Source organism: Emydura macquarii, unplaced genomic scaffold (assembly GCF_026122565.2).
Source record: "Emydura macquarii macquarii isolate MOO-44397 ecotype Brisbane River unplaced genomic scaffold, CSIRO-AGI_Emac_v2 contig_2676, whole genome shotgun sequence".
In the NCBI taxonomy this organism is placed as follows: Eukaryota; Metazoa; Chordata; order Testudines; family Chelidae; genus Emydura; species Emydura macquarii.
Window position 1 is genome coordinate 34,856,566 of NW_027132813.1, and position 27,024 is coordinate 34,883,589.

The 27,024-nt window shown below is 41.2% G+C and overlaps 1 long non-coding RNA gene across 1 annotated transcript in view; it reads left to right on the forward strand.

The window, feature by feature from the left end:
- The window catches only part of LOC137164565 (uncharacterized), a 103,214-nt gene that overhangs the window by 72,885 nt on the left and 3,305 nt on the right, over nucleotides 1–27,024 (forward strand). Inside the window, exon 2 of the long non-coding RNA XR_010923117.1 lies at nucleotides 26,856–26,987. This is a non-coding gene — a long non-coding RNA (uncharacterized lncRNA). The remainder of the gene's footprint in view (nucleotides 1–26,855; nucleotides 26,988–27,024) is intronic.

Consider the following 27,024-nt stretch of genomic DNA (forward strand, 5'->3'; position numbering starts at 1 on the left):
TGCTACCCCAGAGGTGAGGTTGGCAGCAGTGGATAGGAGGACCCGGGCCCACCCTACTCTACTGAGTCCCAGCCCAGGGCCCCACCCACCAGGGGGCAGGAAGTGGTTCTTCCCTATTAGTATTCGAGGGAGGCTACTCCACCTCACTACACACCCTTCTACTGAATTCCAGCTCCCGGTCCTCAGAGCTGGTTAACTCCTATTCCCCTGGCATGATAGAAAGTCTGTGTTCGCGTTGTCCTTACCTGCTCGGTGTTTGACGGTGAATGCATATGGCTGGAACGTAAGGTACTGGCGCATCAGTAGGGCATTGGTTTCCTTTATTGTACTTAGCCATTTCAGGGGAGTGTGGTCAATCATGAGCACAAAGGCATTGTCCATGAGATAACACTGGAGAATATCCACTACCCATTTAACCATGAGGGCCTTCTTCTTGATGGCCAAGTAATTCTTCTCACAGGGGAACAGCTTCAGGCTGATATATATATACACGCTGAATGGGGTGCTCCTCTCTGTTGGTCTCTTGGGAGAGGCCAGCCCCAGGTTCCACCTCCCAGGCATCTGGCTGGACAGTGAATCCACAGGGCTGTACAGCACTGCTCCTGACATAGGTGGGCCTTGAGGGTCTGGAAGGCCTCCTCACACTCAGCCATCCAGTATACACACTGCGGGCTATCTTTGGTCAGGAGTTTAATCAGGGGGGCCACAATGGAGGCAAACTGCGGGGTGAACCAACAGTAGTAACCAGTTAGCGGCTAGCTGGTTACTAGCCCCAAGAACTGCTGCACCTGTCACTTTGTTGTGGGAGGTGTACCTGTCCTTGGCCCAGGGTATATTCAAGGTAGGTCATCTCCTGCCACCCAATCTGACAGTTGTTTGGGTTGGCAGTTAGGCCTGTGGCTCACAGGGCCTACAGAATGACCGACTCCTGGTTGAGATGGTATTCCTACCACTGACTGTATATCACCATGTCATTGAGGTATGCTGTGGCATAGGAACTGTGGGGCAGGAGGAGGTGATCCATTAGGCTGCAGGGATCCCATGGTGACTGAAGGGCATCTGGATAAACTGGTAAATCCTGGTTGTTGTGGTAAACGTGGTCTTCTTTCTTGAGCTTGAATCGAGGGGGATATGCCAGTAGGCCTTTATGAGGTCAGGGGTGGTGATGAAGCAAGCCTTCCTCAGGTGATCGAGTAATTCCTCTATTAGGGCATCAGATATGCATTGAATATTGACACAGTGTTGACCCTCTGGAAGTCGATGCAAAAGCGCAGAAGTCCCGTCGGGTTTTGGCATCAACAGGATGGGGCTGCACCACTTGCTTTGGGACACTCAGTTCTACTATCAATTGCACCTCCTTCTTGATGACCTCCTGCATTCACCATTGGTCATGCCACCTCACGGATTACCACCCCAGATGTCGGTTTGAATGGCATGGCGGACCAGGGTGGTCTGGCCAGGTAGGGTGGTGAAGGTTTTAGGGAAAGCCTTCAACAAGTACTGAGTCTGTTTTTGTTGTTCCTCAGTGAGGCTGTCCCTGAGTTGCGGTTTCTTGCAGCCATCCACTCCTGGGGCTCCAGGTCTAGCTCAAGGGAGTATGAGACAATCAATAGACCCTCTCTCTCTCACCATGGCTTCAGGAGGTTGACATGATATAGTTGCTTTTTCTTCCATCAGTCTGGCTGTTGAATTTCATATGCTACAGGCCCCACCTGATGGATTACCTCATACAGCCTCTGCCAGTGGCCCTGGAGCTTGGACTCAGAGAGTAGCAGAAGCAGGACTCGCTCATTGGGTTCAAAGGTCCAAGACTTCACCCCCTGGTTATAGGTTCACTCCTGAGCCCCTCGGGTGGCCCATAGGTTCTCCTTCACCAGAGTCCCAGCATGAGTCAGGCACTCTTGGAGTTAGAAAACATGCTGCAGGAGTCCCTGGGCTGGCAACAATGAATACTGCCAGGTCTTGTGCATGAGGTCAAGGAACCCCTGGGGCTGCTGCCCGTAGAATAGCTCGAATGGGGAGAACTTCATGGAGGACCAAGGCACCTCCCAGATGGCCAATAGCAGGGGCGGAATCAGCTGGTCCCACCGGCGCAGCTCTCCCAGGGGGAACTTGTGTAGCATTTCCTTCAAGGTCCAATTAAAATACTCCACCAGTCCATCAGTTTGGGAGTGGTAGATGGAAGTGCATAATTGTTCGACCCCAAGAGCCCACACGCTTGCCAGAGTAGTCAGGATGTGAAGTTGGCCCCTGGTTGGTAAAAATTTCCTGGGGTAAGCCTACTCAGATGAAGACCTTCAGGAGCCGTTCTGCAATGTTTCGGGCCATGATACTCTGTAGCGGAATAGCTTCTGGGAACCAGGTTGGCATAGTCCAAGATGACCAGGATGTAGCAGAATCTGGTCGCACTCTTTGGAAGGGTCCCATGAGGTCCATAGCAACCCACTTGAAAGGAACCTCAACCACTGGCAAGGGGACTAGGGGGAGCCTTTGGTACCCCCACAGGGCCGCTAGTTGGCATTTGAGGCACGGGTTACAATAATTACAGATGTACCCCAGGCCAAAAAAACCACATCAGGACTCAGGCCAGGGTCTTCTTGTGTCCCAAGTGGCCCACAGTGGAGATGTCATGGGCCAATTTTAAAACAGCATGGTGGTGACATTGGCGCACCACTATCTGGTCCAGGTTTCTTGGGTTTGGGGTCCCAGTTGACGTGATAGGAGGTGGTCATTGGTTAGCTTGAACCAGGGCCACTGGTTTGCTTGTTGGGGGTCAGTTAGCTCTCCATTGATTGCAGCTAGCTGCTTATTCACCCAGATGAGTGTGGGGTCTTCCTTTTGATCCTGACTAAAGTCAACGCCCAGGGTGGGGCCTTCCTCGTCAGTCTGCAGGGGGTCATGTCCTCTCTGCCCATGTCGTCGAGGTCATGATCCTCCTCCGGCTCACATCCTACCTTGAGGAATCTCCCTTCCAAGGTCATCGACCTGGTGGGGTCCCCAGGTTCACAGTGTGCAGGACTTCGAGGAAGTTTCTTCCCAGGATCACAGGGTAGGAGAGCCTAGATGCCAAAACTATCATCATTGGTTGGGTCACCCGCACACGGTCATTGGGATCTGGGCAGTGGGGAACAGCTTCATGTCACCATGACGCAATGTAAGCGGATCACCCAGAGGTTGGGGTCTTCCAGAGGAGCCAGCTGTCAGTGAATGAGCATCTGCCTGCAGCTCAAGTCAACAAGGGTGAGGTCCACTACCAGGACCATAACTTTTGTGGTAGACTGCTTATGGGCATGGGACTCCACTTTGCAGACATGGCCAAAGGTACAGTCTATCAGAGGGCACTCCTGCTGCAGGTGTCCGAAACAGCCACAAGAGAAAAAGGGTCCTGGCTCCAGACATCTGGGCTGCATCTCCTGGTGTGGCAGGTGTGTAGGAGAGTTCAGGTTCTGAGGCCTCCCTTCCATGAGGGCCATCTCAGGCTCCCCTCGATGTGTTGGGGTTCTTCAGTGGGGCTTAGTGCCACCTAGTCTGCTCTGGCTCCTTGGGTTGGACCAAGCGTCGGCCTGTGGGCTGGAGCTCTTCTCCAGGCTTCTCAGGGTCGAACCTGATGTCATGGCTTGGGCCCCCAGCTCATCAGGGGCCTTGGCAGCCAGGAAGTACTCCATGAGTATGTCTGCTGCACTTCAAGTAGCGGGGCAGTGTCAGAGCACCCAAGCCCTCCCTTGGGACAGGAGGATGTGAATGAATTGTTCCAGGGCGATCTGTTCAGCCACCTCAGTGGTGGAGCGTCGATTGGGCTGGAGCCACTGCCAGCATGTGCTTTTCAGCTCTTGGGCAACAATCTGGGGTCTGGTGCCTGGCAGATACCCACTTTTCCCTGAACTGCTGTCAGAACATCTCTGGGGTGATGTCTAGTGCGTTGAGCACTGCAGCCTTTACTCTCCCATAATCCTGGGCCTCGTCAGCAGGGAGCCTATGGTAGACCGTTTGGGTTAGATACGGGGCCGGATGATGTCCCATTGCTCAGGGGCTGACCTGCTTGAACCTCACAAGGAAATTCTCTGGGTCATCACTGGGTCCCATCTCTGCTAACCATACGGGCATGGTAGGCACAACTGGGGTTGCTCTCCTGGTGGGGCTGGGGCAACAGGCACTGGGCAGCTGGGCAGCTAGCTGTTGGAGGTACTGTTGCTGTTGCTCCCGATGCTGGGCCCACAGTTCCCGGAACAACTGTTGCTGTTGAGCCTCCAGTTGCTGCATGAGTTGTTGCTGCTGTTGCAGCTGGGTCACCTGCTGCTGACTCTCCACCAGTCACTTAATCAATTTCTCAACCTTCATGGTCATAGCTGGTTGCAAGAGGGGGAGGGGGTGTATTCTTTGCACTAGCCTCAGCCCTTTGTTTCGGGGTGAGGTCATGCCCCTCTACTCCACCTAGTGGCTTGGAGTGGTTCCTCCCAGTTAGCGTCAGAGGGATGCCAGTCTGCCTCATTACACCTCCAAGTGGCTGAAAGCCAATCAACAGGGGATTAGCACCAAAACCATCTGTAGCCAGCCCTCTAGCTAGGGCAGAGTAAAAGCAGCCTGTGGCCCAGCTCCCTGGCAGGAGTGGAGCAAAAAGTCAAGCTTACTGGGCAGGGCAGAGCACCAGCAGTCTATGGCCCAGCTCTCTGATTGAGGCAGACAGCAAACAAATGCAGGCCATTCAGCCTCAGGGGGGTAGGCTGCCACCCCAGGGTTAGGGTTGGCAGCAAGGAGTAGGGGGACTTAGGCCCACCCTACTACACCAGGTCCCAGCCCAGGGCCCTATCAGTGGTGGGGTATTCTGCCAAAACACACCAACCCTAGTTTCAGCAACATAACCAGACTAATGTCTGGTTTCCCTGAGCTACTTCCTACACTTATCCTTCGTAGAACTTCATCACTCAGAGTCCTCAGCTCCTCAGCAGCTGGCAGTTCTAGCAGCTCCTTGGGATATTCCTCTGGTGGCAGCTCCTCCTGGTATTCTTCCAGAAGCAGGGGTTGACACAGCTTGATCCCTGGTCCAGAGGCCAGCAGCAAGGCAGCAGCATCTGACTCCTTCCTTGGCTCTCTCTCAACTAAGCAGGAGGCCCCTCGTCTTATACTTCCTGTTCCACCCACCTGTTTCCAGCACAAGGGGTGAGCCCAGCCTGGATCCACCCACCAAAGGGTGGGGAGTGGTTCTTTCTTGCTAGCATCAGAGGGAGGCCACTCCATCTCGCTACACACCCTAGTAACACAGTGCAGAATGGATCTTCTGCTTTACCTTTTCTTTTCCCCTTAGCTTTTACTCTTTTGAGACCTGGAAGCTCTGGTTAAGATCAAGAAGGCTAGAATTTAACCTCTCCCACTATTCCACACACCCCTACCAGTCACTAACAGAAAAGGGGAAAAAATGACAGGTCTTTGTTACCTCTTTGTTTCGGATGTCTTCACACACCATTATCAAGGTATCTGCACAGTAATGGATTAATATAACATCTGTCCACCTGTTCTGAGTTATCCACCCCTTTAATGTATTAATAAATGTGTCTGATTGCAGTGGGAAAGGTTCCAGGAATCTTTGTAGCTGTCTATATCAATCCTTGTGAAGAAGCAAAAATGCAGATGTTTTTACAAAACAAAGGAATTCTTCATTAATCATTGTATTTCATATTTTAGGGTTTGGGGCACAGACGCAGATACTAATGTCTCTAAGAATCAAATATTGTGGCATTTGTGTAGCCTAAAAGATAACTGAGGGAAAGGACCAACACTACTGTAAAACACTGAAACCTCATTTTGGTTTTAACGTCTCACCTTGTGTTCATGCCTTTTTAGCTCTCCTGTAATAAACTTTCAATGCTGATGAGTTATGGATGCGAAGAAACCAGGGGGCTGTTTTTTGTCTCAGGGTGCACGTTTGCCGCTTTGCCATTCTTTTACATTTTCATTCTTCATGCTGATGAGTCAGTGCAGATTTATATTACCATGTTATTATGGATAGTATAGACTGAGTCTCCTTGAAAGTAATGGCATGTGATTGCTTACCCCATTACTTTCAATGGGACTAAGTCTATGTCATCCTTAGGGACTCAATCCCATTGAAAGTAATGAGACTGCCCACATCGTTACTGTGCTTTAAATTGGATTGAATTTATACTGATCTGCAGAGGCCTGCCACAAAAGTCTCATTTTTAAAACATAAACTTGATAAAAGTTTTGGGAAGTTTAACAGCCGGTTTGAAAAGTGTATTTGTAATATTAAAAAGATCATTTTTATATTGTTCAAACTCTATAACATTTGATTTTAGAACTGTTAAAGAAATCCTTAGAGTAGCTCTTTTAATGAAGTTATTTCTCTTCCTTAATTATTTCTTTAATATTTTTCTAGTTCGTTTTAGAAAAGATGCTTTTGTCACTTTTGCTTGGTACATTAATGTGTTTGTATAGCACTCAAATAGCTAGGGTCAGTGACTTTTCATTTTCTCAAACCTTTGGAATCTCTCTTTTTTTAATGCACATAAATAATAATGGATTACTTAGAAGGAAATTATTCATTGTTCCTACATGCACAAAACATCCTTTAATCCTGTTAGTAAATATGTAAAGTACTCTCCTGGTGAAAACCTTCCGTTTGTACAAAATTAAATGTATCCTTGTGTTGCAACCCTTTCTGTGAATCTGATGTTATAGATTTGCTAAGTTTATTTGGAACAAGAGCTTTACTTATTCCTTTATTAATATTAGGTGCCAACATTGCTTTGAAAACTCTCAGTGCATTTTTATACTTTTACAGTGCCACCAAATGAAACCAGATAAAAATGAAATCCATTCCAGAAGGATTAATGTTATGATGATAATGCACTGGATGAAACAGAAAGAATAAAATTCAGATTTTTCTTAAAGCTGTGCTTAGTCCTAGGAAAAGGAGAAGCTGACAGGTGAAATAAGCATATTTAGCTTAGGATTCAAAGAGGAGTACTTGTGTCTTTTGTATATATACATAAACAGTATCATAGAATAGACATGTATATCTCTGTATATATTCCACCAATTTCTACCAAATGCATGCTGTAGAATAAAATATACAGTACCTACCTTATTTAATCTATAATGCATCGTACAATATCATACAAGAAATGCACCTATTGTTTTAGGTAATCACCATGACATAATTCATTGCAAAACAGATCATAGCCCCACAGCTGTTACCAGTGATTTAGTAATTGAATCAGCAGCAGCATTTCATACACACTCATATTTATTAAAACCCTTCAGAAGCATTAGAACACATTCCAGTCCTATGGAATGAATGAAAAACATGCCTTTAAGGGGTGGTGTGTACTTTGTTTTATGCTGATTAGAGAGATTGCTATATGGACAAGTGTCATAGCTAGTCATGAGTCACTGTAACACAAGAAAATAAAACATGCACACAACCACCTACAAAAGGCATACTATATGCTTCCTCTCATTTATTATTATAATAATAATAGTAATATTCCCTCATGCAATTTCATATAGTGTGTATGTGCATATTATGTATAGATAGTGTCTATGTATGAATTTTGTATATACATACATCTATACATTTGTATCTCTATGTATTCCTCTCTAGCTATCTATACATTATTACCATTATTATTATTTTTCTTTATTACTGCAGTAATTCTCAGAGGTCCACATCAGGATTACGGCTCCATTATGTTAGATACAGTATAAACCCACATGTACAGTCAGTTCCTGCTCTGCCCTATTTACAGTGTAAGAAGACAAGTGACAAACAAATGGTGTAAGAAGAGGGATCCAGATGTATTCATTTTTATATGTTGCAGTGTTGCTGCCATGTTGGTCCCAGGATATGAGAGAGACAATGTGCTTGAGGTAATATCTTTTATTGGACCAACTTCTGTGGGTGGAAAGGACAAACTTTCAAGCTTCACAGAGCTCTTCTTCAGATGTGGGGAAGGTAACCAGAGTGTCTAAGACAAATACAAGTTGGAACAGATAGGTAAACATAAGGGGTTCACATGTGCGGTAGGAGATCACTTAAATATACATTGCATTTAAACCATTATAATATTATAAATAGATGAAGTAATTTCCCCAACTATCCTCATCTGCCCCTCAACGTAATCATCATTAATTAAGTGATTTCTCACAAGTATTGTGGCAAAGAGGGATCTTGAGGAGAGATTTGAAGGAGAGGATAGTGGCCCTACAGATCAACCCAGGAGCTGGCATAGATGTCAAAATTGTGGCGGCAGCAAGTGATGCAATAAGAGATGAGACTAGATAAGCAAGCAGGGGCAGAGTTGTGAAGGGCCATCAAGGAGAGGACAAGAAACTTGAATTTGATGTGGTGATACAGGAGGAGCCAGTGAAGAGATTTCAAAGAAGCAGCATGCAGAGGATGTCTTCAGAACAAGAAATGTGATCTTAGTAGCCATGTTTTGAAAGGATTATAGTTGTACGGTTATAATATTCCATGCAAAATAGAGTTCTGGGAAGGATATAAAACCTCATGCTTCAGGCTTTAAGCCAATCTCTAACTATTAAGGACTAGTATGAGACTTTCATGAGGGGCATATTATTTCATACCCATTGCTCCTACCATAAGACTCATTAAAACATTTGAATAGCTTTTACTGTTGTGCTTGAGTGTTTTTTTCTCTCTCAGTTTTGATATCTGAGCATGTAAGCTTCCCTTTGGCCAGCAGCTAGTTAATTCCTCTGCTGCAGCTTTTCTCTTTTGTGGTACATGACCCTGTCTCAACTACTCACTAAAGAGGAAGGACCGCCCAGGGGGTGCTAGCCTGGGATTTGGGAATCCCAGGTTCAATTCCATGTTCTGCCACAGACTTTCTTTGTGACCTTGGGCAAGTCACTTAGTTTTTCTGTGCCTCAATTCCCCTTCTGTAAAATGGGGATAACAACACAGCTCCTGCCTCATTGTTGGATGTTCAGATGCCATGCTGAGAGGATACATATAGGAAGCTAAGATAGATAACCATTCATTAGTTTTTGGCCCCCAAACCATAGGCTAGAATGGACAGTAAAGAGTGTAAAACTACTCTTGCTTTCTTGGCCAGTTGGATTGTGTGCAAGGAAGATGCCCCCCAGATCTGAACTTCTCTGAAGTTCACGGTGTTTGGATCTAGGATTTTGGTTCTGACTCATCTCTTGTTCAGCTCTGAGTTTGAATAGTAACTCACAATGGAAATAACATTGCAGACTGAGGGGCAAATCCAGTAACCAGCATCCTGACTGAGTTACTGGGCTGAGCACTGGGCAGCAGCGGAAGTCCCATGCCTGTTACATTTAAAACTGGACTGAAGAAAACATTAGTAAGTGTTTAATAGGGAACGATCCTGCAGCGGCAGGTTGATGGACCCTAGTGGTACACCAGCCTAGGCTTCTCCTGAAGCCTAACCCTTTTTCTCCAGTTCCACACATCCTACTACAAGGGGCACACAAACCCCTGAAGGCTGTGTGACTAGATGGCACATGGGCCAACTCTAGGGTTGATTGAAATTTTTCCATTTAAACTGTTTCTTGATAGAAATTGGATTTTCGACTCAATGAAATTTTTCACACAAAGTGTTGTCTTTCCATAGAATGTTTTGATATTTCATCCAAAGAGTTTTCTGCTGAAACCTGAAAAATCTCCCATGATGCGCCATGGCAAGAGACTCCTTTGACACACTTTTTCCCCTCATCAAAAGAGGAGAAAATGGCGCATCATGGAAAATGTAGTATGGCCCGAGAGCCTGGCTCATAGATGAGAATGGGAGCATCAGGCACCCAAACCACAACTTCCATGAGGCACTGAAGCACCATTTTTAATCTAAATATTTTAGTTTTCAGCAAAAGTATTTGGGTTTCTTGATATTTCACTGACAAGCTCTAGTCAACCAATTGTGGGAATACGTAGGTGCTCTAGGTGCAGAGCTGTTAAGGAGTGGGCTGTGGGAAGTGGATGGAGGACCCATGGATATGATCTCTGCACTATCCTGAGAGCCCTATGCAGATCCTGGACTCTTTCCTTCACTCCGCTGGGAATATGGAGACCTCTCCATTTCTAGGGTGGCATTAACCTTGTGCTGTAACCATGGGAAAAGAAAGGGGGTCCCTAACATTAGGCGAAGAAAGATATAATTATATTTTGACTGAGGTAGAGGGTGGATTGGATTGATCTTCTGGGAGCAGAGAGATGTCTCCCTTCCAGGCACTATGGCTTGGTCTACATTTACCCCGGCTATTCGGCGGCAGTCGACGGGAGTTACGCAAACTACGCAAAAAACTTGCGTAACTCCCGTCGACTGCTGTGCTTCTCTTCTGCGCGCCGCCTTCACTGCACTGCGATGATGGGAACTGTGTTCCCATCAATGCAGTACTATGCCACATGCGGGGGTGGATTAATAGTGTTGACTTCTGGATCGACTGAGCAGGTCTTCACGGACCGCTCAATTAATACAGATAAGTCGATCTGATGGCAGCAACTTCGCTGCCAACAGTGTAGACATAGCCTATGAAAGTTGCCCTTCTGCAGGATGGATGCTAACACTGTACTCCTAAATGACAGTTGTCAGGTGGGATAGTATAATGCCCTCATGCAGTCATGTCACTTATTAATCATCCTTACTTTATCCCCAAGTGTTAGTGGGGACGACTCATGTATAGCTCTGAGGGAGTGGACTGGCAGCGCAATAGGCGTTATTATGTGGTTACCCCTGAATAGTGTTCTTCCCTTGGATTCTCAGTAGGACTTCACATGTGTGGAATCCAGATGGCCTGCACAGCTCTGGTAGATCCCATGACATTCATGGAATTTAAGGCCATAAGGGACCATTGTAATCATCTAGTCTGACCTTCGGTTTTACAGAGGCCATAGAATTTCACCATTCAATTCCTGTGGAGGAGAGAGTTATTCTTCCTTGCTCTACAAGTGAAAAGTATCAAGCTCATTAACTTGTGGTGGAACTACAGTATATATTTTAGAAAGCCATCTAGGCTCTAATTAAAGATTCCAAGTGATGATGAATTCACCACTTCCTCTGGTAATCTATTCCAATATTTATTTACCTTCACTGTAATAAATTAGCATCTTATTTCTAATTTGAATTTTTCCAACTTCAACCTCCAGCCATTGGATTTGGTCCTACTGTACGTAAATTTAATTTGTGTAAACCAGGGTTTTGGTTGTTCTCATGTCAGGATAATACTATTCTCTTCTTGTCAGTCAATGAATATATCCTTGGTCTGATCCCATTATTGACCTTCTAGTATTCCTTCAGAAAGCCAACCCTTGATTCTGTTATTGCCTTCTGGAAAGCTCATTATTGGGTTGTGTCTAGCTGAGGGGATAACTTTCAATAAATAATTTATTCAGTAAATGTATCATCTTTTTCAGCATATAGGATATCCCCATTCAGATTGCGTTTCCTCAAATGTGTTTTTTGTTTGCATTTATTTGACTAATATTATTTTAATTTCCCCTCTCCCCACCCTTGCCATGGTTTGACTGTGAATATTTTAAAATTAAACTTGGTTACTTAGTTGTAATTGATTGGCTAAGTCACATTGTATTATTTCTGTTCCTTGATTGTATGAGACCATATGCACTTCTGGCATGAATACATGCACAAGTGAATTTATGATTCCACAAAATCACAAATAGGGATTAGTGTGGCAAGTGACTTGTACCATTCAAACTCAATCAATCAAATGTTTGGGGAAAGTGAGCCCCAAAAGGTGTGAACAGAGCCAAAGCAAATTCATGTAAAAAGTTGCATAAATATTCACAGAACTTGAATTGTGCTCTAACTGTGACTCAGAGAATTACAACAGAGTACAGCTAATTATAGTTAATTTATGGTTAATTTATATATCCTGTTCTATTAGTGAAAATGCCTAAAAAGTCATTTTTAAAAATTAACTTTAGAAGAATTCTTTGATCTAAAGTTTTCTGACTACATGCATGTATCCCAGAACCACATTTTGAATGATATTGCAATTGTCCATATCAGATGAAAATTTTAGAAATTTCTATATATGGCTCCAATTTAGGAAAGCATCTTTATTTGGTAAAGCATGTAAAGGAAATGCTTAATGTTAAGCATGTGCTTAAGTTGAATGGATTCTAGTGGGACATAAGCACATGCTTAAAATTAAGTTCTTTCCTGAATCAGAGTCTGCAGTGGAATTATCTCCTAAAATGACATGAGGGTCTAATATGCTAGCATTTATATTGCAATACCATATAACAAGCAAACAGCAATACACAGCATTCACTTCACATCTTAAGATTTTCAACTTTAACAGTATATTTATCATATGCTTCATAACCCAGTAATGCATAATCGGAGTTTAAATAATATATTGAGGTGACAGATGTCATAAACATATATGAAATGGATGGAGTAAAACAAAGCAAATTTTGAGATGTGATTTCAATTGCAATGCTTTTTTGTTGTTGTTTTTGTTGCTGATTTTTATATATTATCCATGGAAATTTTAAATTAAGGTAGGTGTCATCTTTAATTTATTATTAAGAGGAAAGCACACTTATTTTGTACTCAGAGGATTTATTCAACTTAACTCTGTAATTGCTAGCAATATACAAGCCCATTATATTACAATTTAGTGCATTTAGCACCAGCTGTTATGGAGTTAATGGCAGAGCCTGTAGAAAATGATATATAGCAGGTAATATATTTAACATCGACATGATAATAACATTAAAAACACACCTTCTTGAAATCTACAGATATGTTAATTTTAAAGTATTGTATAGTTATTTACCGGTACAATATTTTAAAGGATAGCTGAATTGCTTTACAAGATGTTATTTGACAAAATGTGAAACCTTCCATCTAAAATACCCTGAAAAGCCATGTGATATAATTATTCTGTAATATGTTGGAATAATTATCTTATAATAGAATATAGTTCTGGCTAGATCTACCCACATGTAGTAGTTGTATTATATAACAATGGTAAATTTGCAATTCTTTTAATTTTTGACCACGACTTGTGAGTAATGTGCAGAAAATTGTCAAATGTACTTCCTGGTGTATTAAAATATGATTTGTGAATCATTATTTCTTTTTTTGTAAGATACAAATAAGTAGACAAACCCTTCTAATATACCTGAACGGGGTACAACTCTGATAGGGAAAAAGTCAGATTAGAAAGGAAACTTCTATTAACTTTCACAAATATTCAGTGAGAAAAAGTGTAAGTAAAGGACTGGTCCCTTTCCCATTGAGTTGGATGAGAGAGAGATTTCTCAGGATCGAATCCCAAGTTATTGTAATACAAATTGTGCAGATCTGTCTTCATGTTTACACTGTTTATAAAGAGTAGTTACCATGGCAACATGGCATCATTTTGAATATATTTCAATATGAGGATTAGAGATTAAGAATCCTGTTTCTAAAAGACTTGTATACCCGTTTATACCCTTCAGACACAAACAAATCACTCTTAGGAGACATGAAAAGTCTGTATTTTTCTAGTGTTCATAGAATGCATGTTCTGTTTTTCATATGGATTAAATCCAAAACAGTTCTCCCAAAATGAATATTTTTTCCTGAGGTGAGCAAGAGTAAATAAATAAGGAGATGAGAAGGTATTCTTATTTTTAACAAGTAATAATACAAATATGAATGTATTTGTTTTGACAAAAGTCAACGCAGATATTTTTGAAAATATGCCATATACAAAGCAGTTGTGCAAGTGGCAGATGTTCCCTTCAGTGCTGATCCATCCTATCAATCTAATCTTCACATTTATTTACACTGTACTGTGAGATCTGAGACCCTCATTCAGGAAAGAATATAAGCATATGCTTAAGTTCACTGTTATTAAGGAGAGCATGTATGTGTGTTTAACTTGAAAGGTATAGCTTAGGTTTCATTCAGCAACTCCAATGGGACCTAAGTACATACCTAAAGTGCTATCCTGAAGCAGGGTCTGAGTACCTGAGTACATAAAACAAAGTCATGGTTTAATGTTATTCCTTCTTTCTCCGAGCAAGTAGTAAAAGATTCTTCATCTTGTTTTCCTTCAGTGTTATCTCTTGATTGGGATTTTTGCCTTTCTTTTTCCTCGTTGTCTTTCCCTTCCCGCACCTAGGAGGTGTTTGTAGTACAGTGAAGAGATGGGTCTTATATATTGTTCTAAATGTGGCAAGATTTGTATCCCTTCTAATACTTTGTGATGGCTCAGCTGCGAAGAAAGCTCTATCTCCTTTTCTTTCCAAATGCCACCCTTGCTGAAAAGTTCCATTGTTACTCATGATTGCATTTGCAATATTGCCAACTCTAAGCGTTCAAAAATCATGAGTCAAGCCCAACAGACATCAGATTTTTTAAAAAGAGTAAATTTGCTCTGGTGTTTATTTGCCTTCTGGTTTTTGAGCCTTTAGCATGTACTCAGGTCACTTTTTCAACCTTTTCTGTGCAACCATGAGGTCTAGAAATGTACTTTTTTTTTTTTTTTTCTATAAATTGAGATTCTAATGTAATTCCATCAATCCTTGAAACTGGGAGAAAAACATCAGATGTTGTGTGACTTGTGACAGAATCATGAATCAGGCCCCAAAAATTATGAGAATTTTTAAAAAATAAAGCATTTGTGCTTTTATTTGTCTTCTGGTTTCTGAGCTTTTAGTTATACTGGAGTCACATTTTCAAGCTTTTCTAGGTTAGAAACTTACATTAAAAACAACAAGAAGCTGGGATTCTCTGGTAACCACCTGACTCCAGTAACAGAGCCTTTAAGAAAAGCCCCTAGTATGGTGGGACTGCATGTTATCGTAAGTCCTGGTCACTGAGAGCAAGACAGTCCGTACAATAGGCTGGGTCTAGTCATTCTGGGCTTTGGAGATCAAGATTTGGACTTTGAATTTGGTTCAAATTCAGTGGGCAGCTGGTGTGGTTCCTGGAGTACTGGGATAATGTGTTTGTATCAGCTTGTCCTGCTTAGCAGGCAGGCTGCCACACTTGGTACAGTCTGGGGCTTTTTAGTACATAACTCTTACATGAAGAAGTTTGCAGTGCATAAAATCATATTATCAGATTTAAAAAAAAATTTTCCTCACCAGACATTGAGGGGTTCAGTTTGCCTTCTGCTAAAACAGATTTTATCTGTTTTAATTTAGCTTAAAGCATGTTTTCATTTATCATATTGTGCTGAGTACATCTAGTACTGGAGGATTGAAGAACATGATATGATATTGCACTTAGGTTAAAACAATGAAAAGCTAATTAGATACAGTGAAATAACTATAATATATTAATATTTATGTTTTATATTATGTAGGTTATGGAAGTTAGGTTAATATAAAATGGTGCTTAATAGAATTGCAAGTGCTGTCTGATGACACTTTCAAACAGTGTACAGGGCACTGAAAAGGGATTTTGCTAGAAATCCAAGAAATCTGCATTACAATAGAATGTTTCCTGCTGTGCTGGATCTTGCTATGAGGGGAAAAAAAAGCCCCCAACATTTTAGTGTCACTCCCTGTTGTTTACATAGGAATGCTATTCCTTGCCTGTTCTAGTTCACTTAGAAAAACTCATGTCAGTAACGGAAAATGACATGCATTTTTCTGTCTATTGATGAATACAGTTCTATTAATTATTATTATTTATTTATTTGGAGATCACAGGAAATCTTTATATAAGGGTGGATCCTACACCATTGAAGTTAGTGCAAGTTTTGCTATTAGCTTCAGTGGGAGCAGGATTGGGGTGGTCGTGAAAAGGGATTGTCTCTCCTTTGATTGAGTGGACTAATTTACTTCTGGTGGAACTCCATTGATTTCAGTGCAATTACTTCAGGTAGGAACTTGGCCCACGGTATCCTTTTCGATAGGAGAATGCTCCAGGACCAAAGTTTATTCCACCCACGTAAATTATAGCATTCAGGCTCTGTACCAGTAAAGCAAAGAAGTCTTGGTGAGTGAGGGGTGAAATCCAGTCCCCTGACTCAGGCCATAATTTTGCCTATAAACTAGAAAAGCAGGCGCAGCTCCTCTGAGCTATTTGCATGCGGTGTTGGGACAATGGGATATGCATACTTGGAAATCGGTGGCCCCTCCTTTGGCCTGCCCTTTCCACGCCCCCTTTGTGGCTTTCCACATCACAGATAGAAGGCCAGCACAGAGTCTCCTTACCCATCACCTGGAGTTGTGTAGATACCTACTCTCCCTGAAGTCAGGGCTGTCTCTGGGAGGGCGTGGGGTCTAGGGCAAATCACACTGTGTGGGCTCCCCTTAACATTGTGGGTCATTTTAGTGTGTTTTGGGCCCGGTAGCGTCCTGAATTTCTGGCTTCCGGCACCACATGCGTGGAGCCGGAAATGCAAAATCCGCCATCTTGGTTGCAGTAAAAACAATTGGGCGGGTTTGGTTGCATTTTTGGATGTACTTCCGCTCTTTCTTAGGGTGGGGCTTGGCAACTCTTGTGATGTCGAAGTGCGGGGCCACTCAAAGCGCAAGGCCCGGGGTGCAGGGCGGTCGCCCCGACTCACCATATCCTAGGAATGGCTCTGCCTGCAGTCCCCCCCATCACAGCCTGTATGTGCTGAGGACCTCACACTGGCCCACTGCACTATGAATCAGTTTCCCCCTCTGGCATTAACCTTGGTTCCGAGTCCTTGGATGAGATCACTGTTCCCTTTTTGAGTTGCTAGATGTCTTTTGTTTATATATTCCTACTCTCACAGATTACTAAAAGTGGAATTGACCAGTTTTTGCAAATTCTTAATCCAGAAATTGGATTTACCAAAATTCAAATTAATTGGTGGTCACTTCATCTAATTACCCTGTCCCCAATGTCTGCCTCACCCACTGGAATTTACATGCAATAAAAATGTAGACATTTTTTTTTATTATTATTATTATTTATGTTATAGACCTTCAAGATTTTGACCACCCCCCCCCCCCAAATAGCATTTCTGAGAGTAAGTGGCAGGATCCTGACTTCAGAGTTTTCATTTGCCTGTAAGAATTCAGCTTTTGATAGTTCTAGTTAGCTGGGATGGTGAATATGTTTATGTATAAACAGATTAATTGTTGTTCATGTTTGCCAATTCTTGAACAATTCATGGACTTTTTATAAAATGTTGTATTCATGTGAAGAAATAGCATTTCTCAATAAAAATGTGGAATAAGTGGGGATGGTTCCCACAATTCTTGTCTGAAAAGCACAGAGAAAAGAACACGGGGCACACACAAGCATCCCTCAGACCTTTTGGTCTGCTCGCATCTCAGGAGCCCGTTCCTCTGTGTCATACAGTATCAGTCAGTTAGAAAAGTATTTTAATTTTTGGCATGCACATGATCACACTAAGTGATGATAAAGATTTAGATTTTAGCTATTGTATTCTAAGCAGATTACTAGCAATTCTTTGTGAATTGGGTATATATTGAATCACCATCCTGGCAGCACATATATACCCAATTCAAAAGCAAATGTTTGGTATGTTGTGCTTTCAGTGATTGTGATTAAAAGTTGGGGGGTTTTTTAACTACTACTTTTTTTTTAAAGGCTATAGGATAATATAACTTTTCCTGATTTTCTGTTTTTTCTGAATACCATTAAAATAATGATAATCAACAAAATAGTAGAGCCTTTGAAGAAAATACTTTTTTCTTAAATACAGTAACTAGTTTATTCAATAATAAAACACAGTTTGAATTAGTTACAAATGTATTAGAATTTCAATATTGTTTTAAACTTTTGGGCACTACAGCACTGCAGCTCTCAAATATGTCTTTATGTAGTAGCAAATTCTGTACTTAGCCAGAACAGATTTTACATATCTATATCATCCAAACAATTGTGTTGAATAATAATATTGTAACACCACCGAGAAAAATAGAAAATCAGGAAAAATACATGTATATATGTAAATAAAATATAAGTATCACGCAAAATATATGCACTGTATGTATATATAATATTACACATGTATATACTGAAATTTGCTTACAAATATTCAGATTATAACATAATATATATATACACTGTGCAATACAATGTGTGTTATAAATATAGATATATATTCTGCTCTGGCTCTGGATGTTCATAATCTGAGCAGATTTAAATAGATAAAATGTACAGCATATGGAGCTCAATTCTGCTTAAAGTTATCAGGTTGAGGTGCTCATTTAGGACACGCAATGTGAGTCTTGTGTTTTGCTTATTGTGTGCCATATTTTGTATAATGGTCTATCAGGTGAGCATGAAAGTATATTTTAATGTTTTTTATATCCGTGTCAGTTTTGCCTGAGAATAAGAACTGTATGATTGGGCCCTAAGTCTGTAAAAAAAAAAATATATATTTTTTGGTCTGATGTAAAATTAAAATGAATAAACATTATAAAGCTCAGACCCATACTAGTGGTTGTTTGAAAATTCTGGAGATGCGGCACAAGGGAATGACTGTCATTCCACTGGAAAATGTGCACAGCTATTTTCAACAGGGAATGAAGAGCAGAAATGGAAAAGTGAAATAACAATAGTCTGATTGCTTTAATTTTTTTTTTTAGTTTAATATTGCATTAAAGAGAACAACCCGATTTTCTACATTTTCCCTCTATTTTCTTGTCATGGATATATTAGCATTACATGATGCATACTAATTATAAAGTTGGCTGTAACAAGAGTTCCTCTTGTGAATCCATTTAAGAACTGATTGTTTACTATCTTTTTCTGTAAGTATAAAATTTTAATTATGCCACTGACAGGAACTGTGCGTGATACAGTGCTCTACATTTATCACTGGGAGAGGGCCAGTTGCAGAGCTGTTTGACTTTGGAGAAATCCTGATGCGTTTGCAATGTTGAGCAGCAGGTGCCACATTATTATGTACAGAAAAGCAATTAGGAAGCATATTGGATGAATGGGGAGTGCATTAATATTAGCAAGTACATTTGTCAGTGGTTTTGATGCGAGTCTTTTTCTTTTCTTTATGCAACATTAAGATTGTGGCTCTCATAAATTCTCTCCTTAAATTGCCATCTGTTCCCTTGTCATGCAGTAGTGAGGTAGAGAAAAGTTTTCTTGACAAAATGAAAAGAATTTCTTTTATTTAAAGTAGAAGCAAAGGAGCCTATACAAAGTGGGAGAATTGTAGGGTATGTAATTGAGCTTTGCATGTGTTAAGTAATTACCTTTGAATGTAACATTAACTGTGGAACGGTTAGATTTTTTCCCCAGATTTCATTTTTCAATCATTTAATGTATTTTTAAAAATACAGTATAAAACAATTCTAACTAGATTACGTTGGGTTCCTATCCTGAAGACCTTACTTATGCAAAGCACCTAATTACTTCAATGGGAAGTTTGCCTGAGCAAGGACTGCAGAAGTAATCCATTGGTTTGATGGATTTTCAGGTACATTTGAATATAGGAGATGATAGTCTCATGTTACCAGAAGGGAAAAAAATGTCTGTCAGCATTTAGTTCCCATTGTGAAACAGATGATTTTGACTCCGATGATGGTGTCAGTGGCAAACTGCTCAAAGTCTTAAGGGAACTTTTTGAACTCTCTGTGAAAAGCTTTGAAATGTTTTCTTTACATCAGATTTTATTTTTATGGCAGTTTCTAATCTTCAGCTTATTTTCCTTGCAAGGAGATTTTGTCTGAGGGAAGACTGACACGTCTCTCCCCAAGACTATGGCTAGCTGACTGACTAAGAAGGATGCCGAGGGTTTGGAAAAAGAAACATGGAAAACAATTGTAAAAAGTATTAGCCCAATTGGCACAAATATTGTACTTTTCTGGAGAGAAGACAGGGTAAAGAACTTTCTGGTATCTCTGATTTTGTGCCTTTGTGGCAGAAGTGAAACAATGGAGTGAAAACAAAAGAGTGAAACAATGGATATCACTGATCTACCACTATACTGTGTATATTGGATCTGTTCACCACTCCAGTCCTCTGTTTTTGCACTGGTGGAAACCTATTGCTTTACATTGGCCTAAAACTGGAGTAACACGGTAGTGAATCAGGATAATTGTCTGAACTGGAAAGGGAGTTATCACCAGGGTCCAATCTCACATGCTCTTCAGTTTTCGTGTGTGTCTGGCAGTCAACCTCCGAAAACTAGTCCTACTTCTGAGCCATGTCAGTAGTGGAGCTTAACATCTTTCCCGTCTACCTTTTTCCTCTTCTCCCATTGAGCAAATTCTTCAAAGACCAAGGAGATCTGTTTTAGAGATAACTTGAACTAAAGAACTGGCAGCATGAGTTACAAGTGGCAGCAGCGGCAGTTCCAATGATACTTTAGAGCCAGATTGTGAATCATCAGAATATAGTATATCCCAGAAACTGATTCAGAGGTGGTTTTGTAATCAGAGATGTGGACTTGTGAGAGAGAGAGAGAGAGAGGAAAAGGGAGAAGGAATATGAGATTAAGATAAACTAAAGACTCTTTAAAGAAGAACCTATAAAGAGAAAAATATGAAAGCACAGCAATGAGAACAAAGGTAGTTTCTGGTTCAGCAACTATATACTCTTCTTTGGTTGCAGCAAACCCCCAAAAGATTTTAAAATATCGGCTATCTGGTACCCTTCCTATCTTTACAGGCATCCAAATCCAAGTCTATGGCATTTGCTGTCTGCGTAATAAGAGCTAAAGCTACCCACAAGCAGTATACCCACCATATACCACCCGCTCACCCATGCCGTTGCACTCTGAATATGGACAGCATTAAGAGCTCATTATCTTTTCATTTTTATTTTTCATTGTCTTCCTTTCTTATATCTGATTTTTCAGGGTTAAATTCACCTAGGTATGGAGGGCCCATGAATGTTGCCTCTGCACCACTTAAGCTCTTGGCATCTCTCTGTTGGATCGGATTGGTGTGAGAATGTGAGTGAAATAGCTGCACAAGGAGACCATTACACCCCGTGCTCAGTGCAGATCAGGGCTCATTGCTGCTGACCCCAAACTGGTGTAAAAGAATTATTGAGGGTGGATTTAGTAACTTTTAACTTCTTTAAAGAAAACGCAGAGGAATAGCAGCTACTATTTCTAGCTACTATGCTGGAATAACAACCACACACTGCATGGGGATTGGGCCATTGCTTTCTTGGCCTAATGTATTTGAAGCATCTGTTAGTGTTTATCTCAGCCTCTTGCACAGACTTTCTTATTCTATCTTTACTTTCCCTGGCAATAATTAAACCCTTCACTTCGTTCTGTAGTTTCTCCAGTCCTATGATATAACTGAAGCTTTAGTTACCTCACGTATCAGCCTCTTTCTTTCCATTCATTGCTTTTCATATTTTCATGTTCATCCATATTTTTTAATGTGGGCCAGATCCTCAGCTGGTATAAATTGATGCTGCTTCATTGAGGTCAATGGGGCTACTTGAATTTGCACTAGTTGAAGCTCTGGATTAGCATCTCTGTTGCTAGATGGCCCAAATGATCTTCAGTCACATGCGAGAGACAAGGTGGATAAGGTATCTTTTATTGGACACACTTCTGAGAGAGACAAGCTTTCCAGTGCCGCAGAACTCTTCTTCAGGTTTTCCGGATTGTTATTGTTTTTGAGAATAAACATTTTGTATTTTTCTTCTTTTGGGTTTCTCTTTCATTCTATTTACAAACCGAACTAAATTAGGGCATTTTATAGCTTGAATTCTGAGCTATACCCTGCCAGAATGGATGAAGATAAAGTGTTCATGTTGATTCTTCTGTCAGCAGTTTGTTGGTTTTTTTAAAAAAATCGGTAATCATGTGGTTCTGTTAACTTGCTTGTGGGCTTTAGCAAAGGTGGATGGAGTTCTGAGGGTGTTTATAGGCAATTGTTCCATGTCTCTAGGAGTTCCCTCCTGCATGATAACACTGGATTCTCTGTTGTCACCCCAGCTGCTCAACATGTAAAGCTACTGGGAGGGTTAGTGAGGGGACATGGGTTGTGATGCATTCATTAAACTTATTACATGCAGTTCTGTATCATCATATCTGACCCAGCCAGGGCAGTGGAACAAATAATGAAGTAGCCGCATGATCTTTAGACTTGGATGATGGCTGGCAGGCTGCAACCTAATCAAGGCAAGACTGAGCTAAGGCTGGTGAAAAGGGAAGAGCTGTCTGAACTTGGTTGTGGCAGGAAGTGATGCAGGCTGGTGGCAGTCAGAAGAGTTGTCTGAACTTACATTGGTGCCCCAGACTGGGGGAGTGTGATCACCTTTTGGAACCCTATGAATCCTCACTGCTGCAGGTAGCCCATACCCAAGCAAGTATGCCTATTGACTTCTGGGATAAGAGTTTGCAGGACTGGATCCTACCTGTAAGACTTTGCTCCTTTTCGAATTGTACTTTCTACACATATTGTGTGAGGAAGCAGACATTGTTTGATTTGTTCCTCTGTCTAGTTACTTTCTCTCACAAACATTTCTGTTTCCATCTCCTGAGTGGGGGCGCATAGTCACTGAGAGAGATTGCTGTGCAAGGATAGGGAACTGGGCCCCAAGTTGTTCTCTCTGGTGTGATAGATTGTATCAAATTCTACCCTTGCCTTCCCTAGACCTTTTATTATATTTATGTTTGGGCCACAATAAGTCTACCTCAAAGGTTGTTTCTCCAAGGTGTCTTCAATCTCTCTCTAACCTTTACAGACACCATAAGGCTTTTCCTTCTCCTTCTGTTCCATGTAATTCCTTCTATAGCTCAGCATTTGACTTAGTTTTTTTATTCCTCTTCCCAGTAAATAATAACAAAATTCCCTCTGTGTGCACACACTCCTGTTGTTCCCCTTTTAAATATTATTGCTGAAGTCAGGCCATTGTTATTTTTCTTGTTAGCTGCTTCTTCCTTTCTCGTCGTTCTGTTTTCTTTATATACTGTACTCTGCCCGCAAGTCTTCTGATGTCCCTATTCCACGAGATTAAACATTCACTTACAAGTTGTGTCTTCTCTGTACCCAGTACTTTGATGCCCCTTCAATTCAGAAGTAGCCCATCATACATGAACAGATTGCATCTGTTCAAAAAAGAGCCCCAATCCACACAGAATTCATTCAAACGGCATTGATAGTAGTGAATTCATTTGAGATTCATGTGGATGTCATATACTATGAGTTACAGTGTAAGCATCAGTTAATGGACACTCACAGTAAAGAGTTCTCTATCAAATAATACATCACCTAGCTACATAAAGTGGTTTATGTATTTTTTTCTTCTTCTATGATTTCAGCATGGCTAGGGAAGGTATCTAACAGTATGATTGCCTGGCTTTGTAGGGTATTTCTTTTGTAACCAGCACTGCATAATGTTTTATTAATGCATTTTTAAATAATTTATCTTTAAACCTTTGTTTAATGGATATATTTTTTTAATTCAGAATTTGATACCCGAGGAGGTGGGTTTGACAGTTCCTGTTTGCACTCTGACCAAATGTCTCTTAGGAAAACTTCTTTTTTTTTTACTCTCTTAGATAAATAGTGAATTTATCATTTTTGATCTTTTTCTTTAATTATGGGATGATATTTGAAAAAGATTAGTTCCTGTTGTATGCAGATTTAATAGAAAAATAAAATAATGGCTTGTAAACCTAGACCCAGATCATTAAAGGTATTTAGATACTTAACTGCCATTGACCTCAGCCTATGGATGAGAATGGCAGGCACAGCCTCTCGAAACTCCCTGTCCAGGGATTCCTAAAAGGCTCAATTATGGGCTCGGGCACAATCCCTTCACAAGCCCCCTGGCACTGCACCAGCCCTTCAGATGTTTCTGCCTGGCTAGCTCTGCTGTCATGCAAACTTTGGGAGGAAGGGGGGATGATCAGCCTGCCTTCTTGGGGGCGGTTTGTGACCTTGGGTGCTATACGGGGGTGGCCCCTCTTCTCAAGTGCAGAAATGGCAATTGAGGAACATAGGAATTGTTGCACCGGATCAGCTGAATGAGCCATGTCGTCCAATACGCTGTCTCTGACAATGGCTAGTACCAGAAGCTGCAGAGAACAGTGCAAGAAACCCTATAGTGGAAAACTATGGAGGGCACAAGCAGGGGAAACAGCCTGTGTCCTTCCCACCCTCCTACCTCACTTGTACACCGAAGCAGAGAATAGGAATAATCTGATCCAATGTGAACAATGCTAGATAATTTAGAGACCATTCCTTCTTCCATTGAAGTCAGTGGCAAAATCTCTGTTGACTAAGTGTAGACTTAAGACGCTTAATCACTAACATGAAGTGGAAGGAATTAAAAAGCATAGTAACAATGTGACTGCATACACAGTACAGATCAGAGTTAAATATACTAATTCCTCAGCTATAGCTCTTCCAGAAGAAATCTTTTAATTAATACAATTAATACAATTAATAAAGACTCTCAGAACCTGTTCTTTACCCTTTTTTATTCTCCATCTATCTTTATTTTAATTTCTGGATTCTTGTGCACTGCCAAGTGTATTTAACTTGTGTTAAAATTTTAAAAAGTAGAAGGTTGTACTAACATTTTGTGCTTAATTCACTATAAAAACAGGAAAATACACTGTGATATTTTCTTTCTTGAATATATTTTTAAATTCAAACACATTTTTTAAATGTGTTCTACAGCTTATTTTTTTGTCATGGTCAGTAATAATTTTTATTTAACAAAGTATTCACCATAAAACCCATTGTGTAACTTGGCCATATCTGTACTAAAAACAGCTTCTCATGACAACACTTTGATGTGGGTGTTCCTTTAAGTCTTAAAGGCACACACTGCACACATCAAAGTAGGATGTGAACTTTAGAGTATTTACCTTGTTTAATGGGAAATGTTTTCCTCATTTTTTTTTCACTATGACTTTTTTTCTACCGCACAATGTTTCTGTGTGTTCTTTTTCTATTTAAAATTTAAAGAGCTACATTTGAGAGAGGAACAATGTAGGTAAAAGAGACCCCCGGAGTGTGTCTGATGTGATAGTTCTCTTCTGTGCCACCATTTTTCCTCCTGCTGTGGAAGAGCTAAATGATAATGCCTTACACCTTACTGAATAAAGCCTAACACAGTTTCCTGCTGTGAGCACGTGATCGGTTTTTATGTTTGATTTTTGCACACAAGTATATTACTGCAAGCATACCCATACACTAGGCAAACACTTAATATGGGAACTATTGTTGACTCAGACATTAAACTAGCCCTGATTAATCACACTGAGCAGGGCTTTTTAGAGATCTCTCCTTTCTCTGTTCAGAGGTACCACAGTCCTTTTTGTTCTACCTGTTTTTGGTTTCACATGACCAATATATTTTCTGTCTAATTCTGGTCTACAGAGAGATGTTGAAAGATGTGTTACTATCAGGGAACTGAACTCTCTACTATGGTCTGATCCTGCAACCCTTACACCCATGAGTAATCCTTATGTAATCCCATTGACATCAACAGGAGTAATGGCTGCAGCAGCTGGCCCCTGTTTGTTACACGCACAGTATGATTAATACAGACAACATTTATAATAGTCTTTCATAAGGGATTTTAATGTCATTTATATTTTTAAAAATATCCATTAAAATATAACAGTGTTCCTCCTCTGGACAGAAGATGAATTAGGTTTTAATGTTATCATGGCAATTATGAGAAAACTCACATAACAAAAACCAATTGAATAAATACAAATCTTATTCTTAATTTTAATCAAAATATTGGTGCAACTGATGTTAAAGCTGCTGGTCGGCTGCTGTATTCTTTGAGGGTGTGGGGGATGTCATGATGTTTGTTAAACACCCAGAACTTATAATATTCTTCCTATTGGCTCACTGAACAGCAGAAAAAAATAGGTCCTGAACGAATATATCCAGAGACAAAGAAGAAAAGTTATTTTATTTTTAGTGATCAGATGGCATAATTGTTGGTTGGCGTTGAGTGGTTTGGAATTGGGGGAGAGGGGAGGGGAGGGGAGAATTTCTGAATACATGGACGTCATCTGTAATCACCAAGGGGGCCAGATCCTTTTAGCATCAATGACCGTTCTGCCATGGAGTTCAGTGGGAGCAGGATTGGGTGCTTTAAAGAGAGAAAAGCTAGCTGCTGTCATGAAAGACTCCTGATCCTCAGTGAGGCAGCTTGCCTCCTGCAGGCTTACTGGATCTCAGTGAGTGCCACTATACAAGTACTTGCAAGGCTGTTTGCCAGGCTGTATTCTACACTCACAGACAGACACCCCAAAGTACAAATAATGTTGCAAATGTGACATAACCTTGTCCACAAAAGGCTAGAAAACTCATAATCAAGACCGAATCATGCTCATCTTACTTTCATTTCATGAATTTTTCAGTTGTGTGGTATCAAAACATGAATACGAGTTAAACATGTTTTTTTCTTCTGTGTGATTTTTTTTCTTTTGCTATATTAAAAAGTAAAAAGCTTTCATAGCAGGTTAGGAACTTTATGCATATTAACTAGGGACATGCAGCCTGGCTGCCACTCGGAATCCGAAGATAGAGGAATTGTATTCAGAGATCCCGTTTTGGGGGGAAGTAGAAACATTCAGATTTGGGAAAGCTTACAGTGGAAATAGCATGCTAAAAATGTGAACTTTGATCAGAAGGACCCTGAGGGTAGCGGCAGCACTAAGGATGTGGAATGACAGCACCGTGTGGCTGCCTAGTTTACTAAGGGCCCACTCCTTCAACGAGCCCCATGTGAGCTGGACTGGAGTCTAAAATAGCCTCCTAAGAGATTAACTGGTGTCTAGCATAGTAGCTCGTGTCAGGTGAATGCAATAACACATATACTGAACCCTAGGTGTCACTGTCCAGCAATGACCATTGTCCACCAAATAGAATAATTAAATGCTCCTTCCACTGCTGAAGGAATATATATTGTGCATTTTAGGCAAGAGAGGAAATGATGGAACAACACAGCCACAAGGAGCAATGGCAGCAGCAGACGTGAGGGGTTTGAGCCGGAAGTGCCCTCGGCTAGAAGAAGGAAAGGGAGCACTCTGATTTTGGCAGCAGGGCTTCGGTATGTACACAGTATGCAGACTGAGCAGAGATGGTGA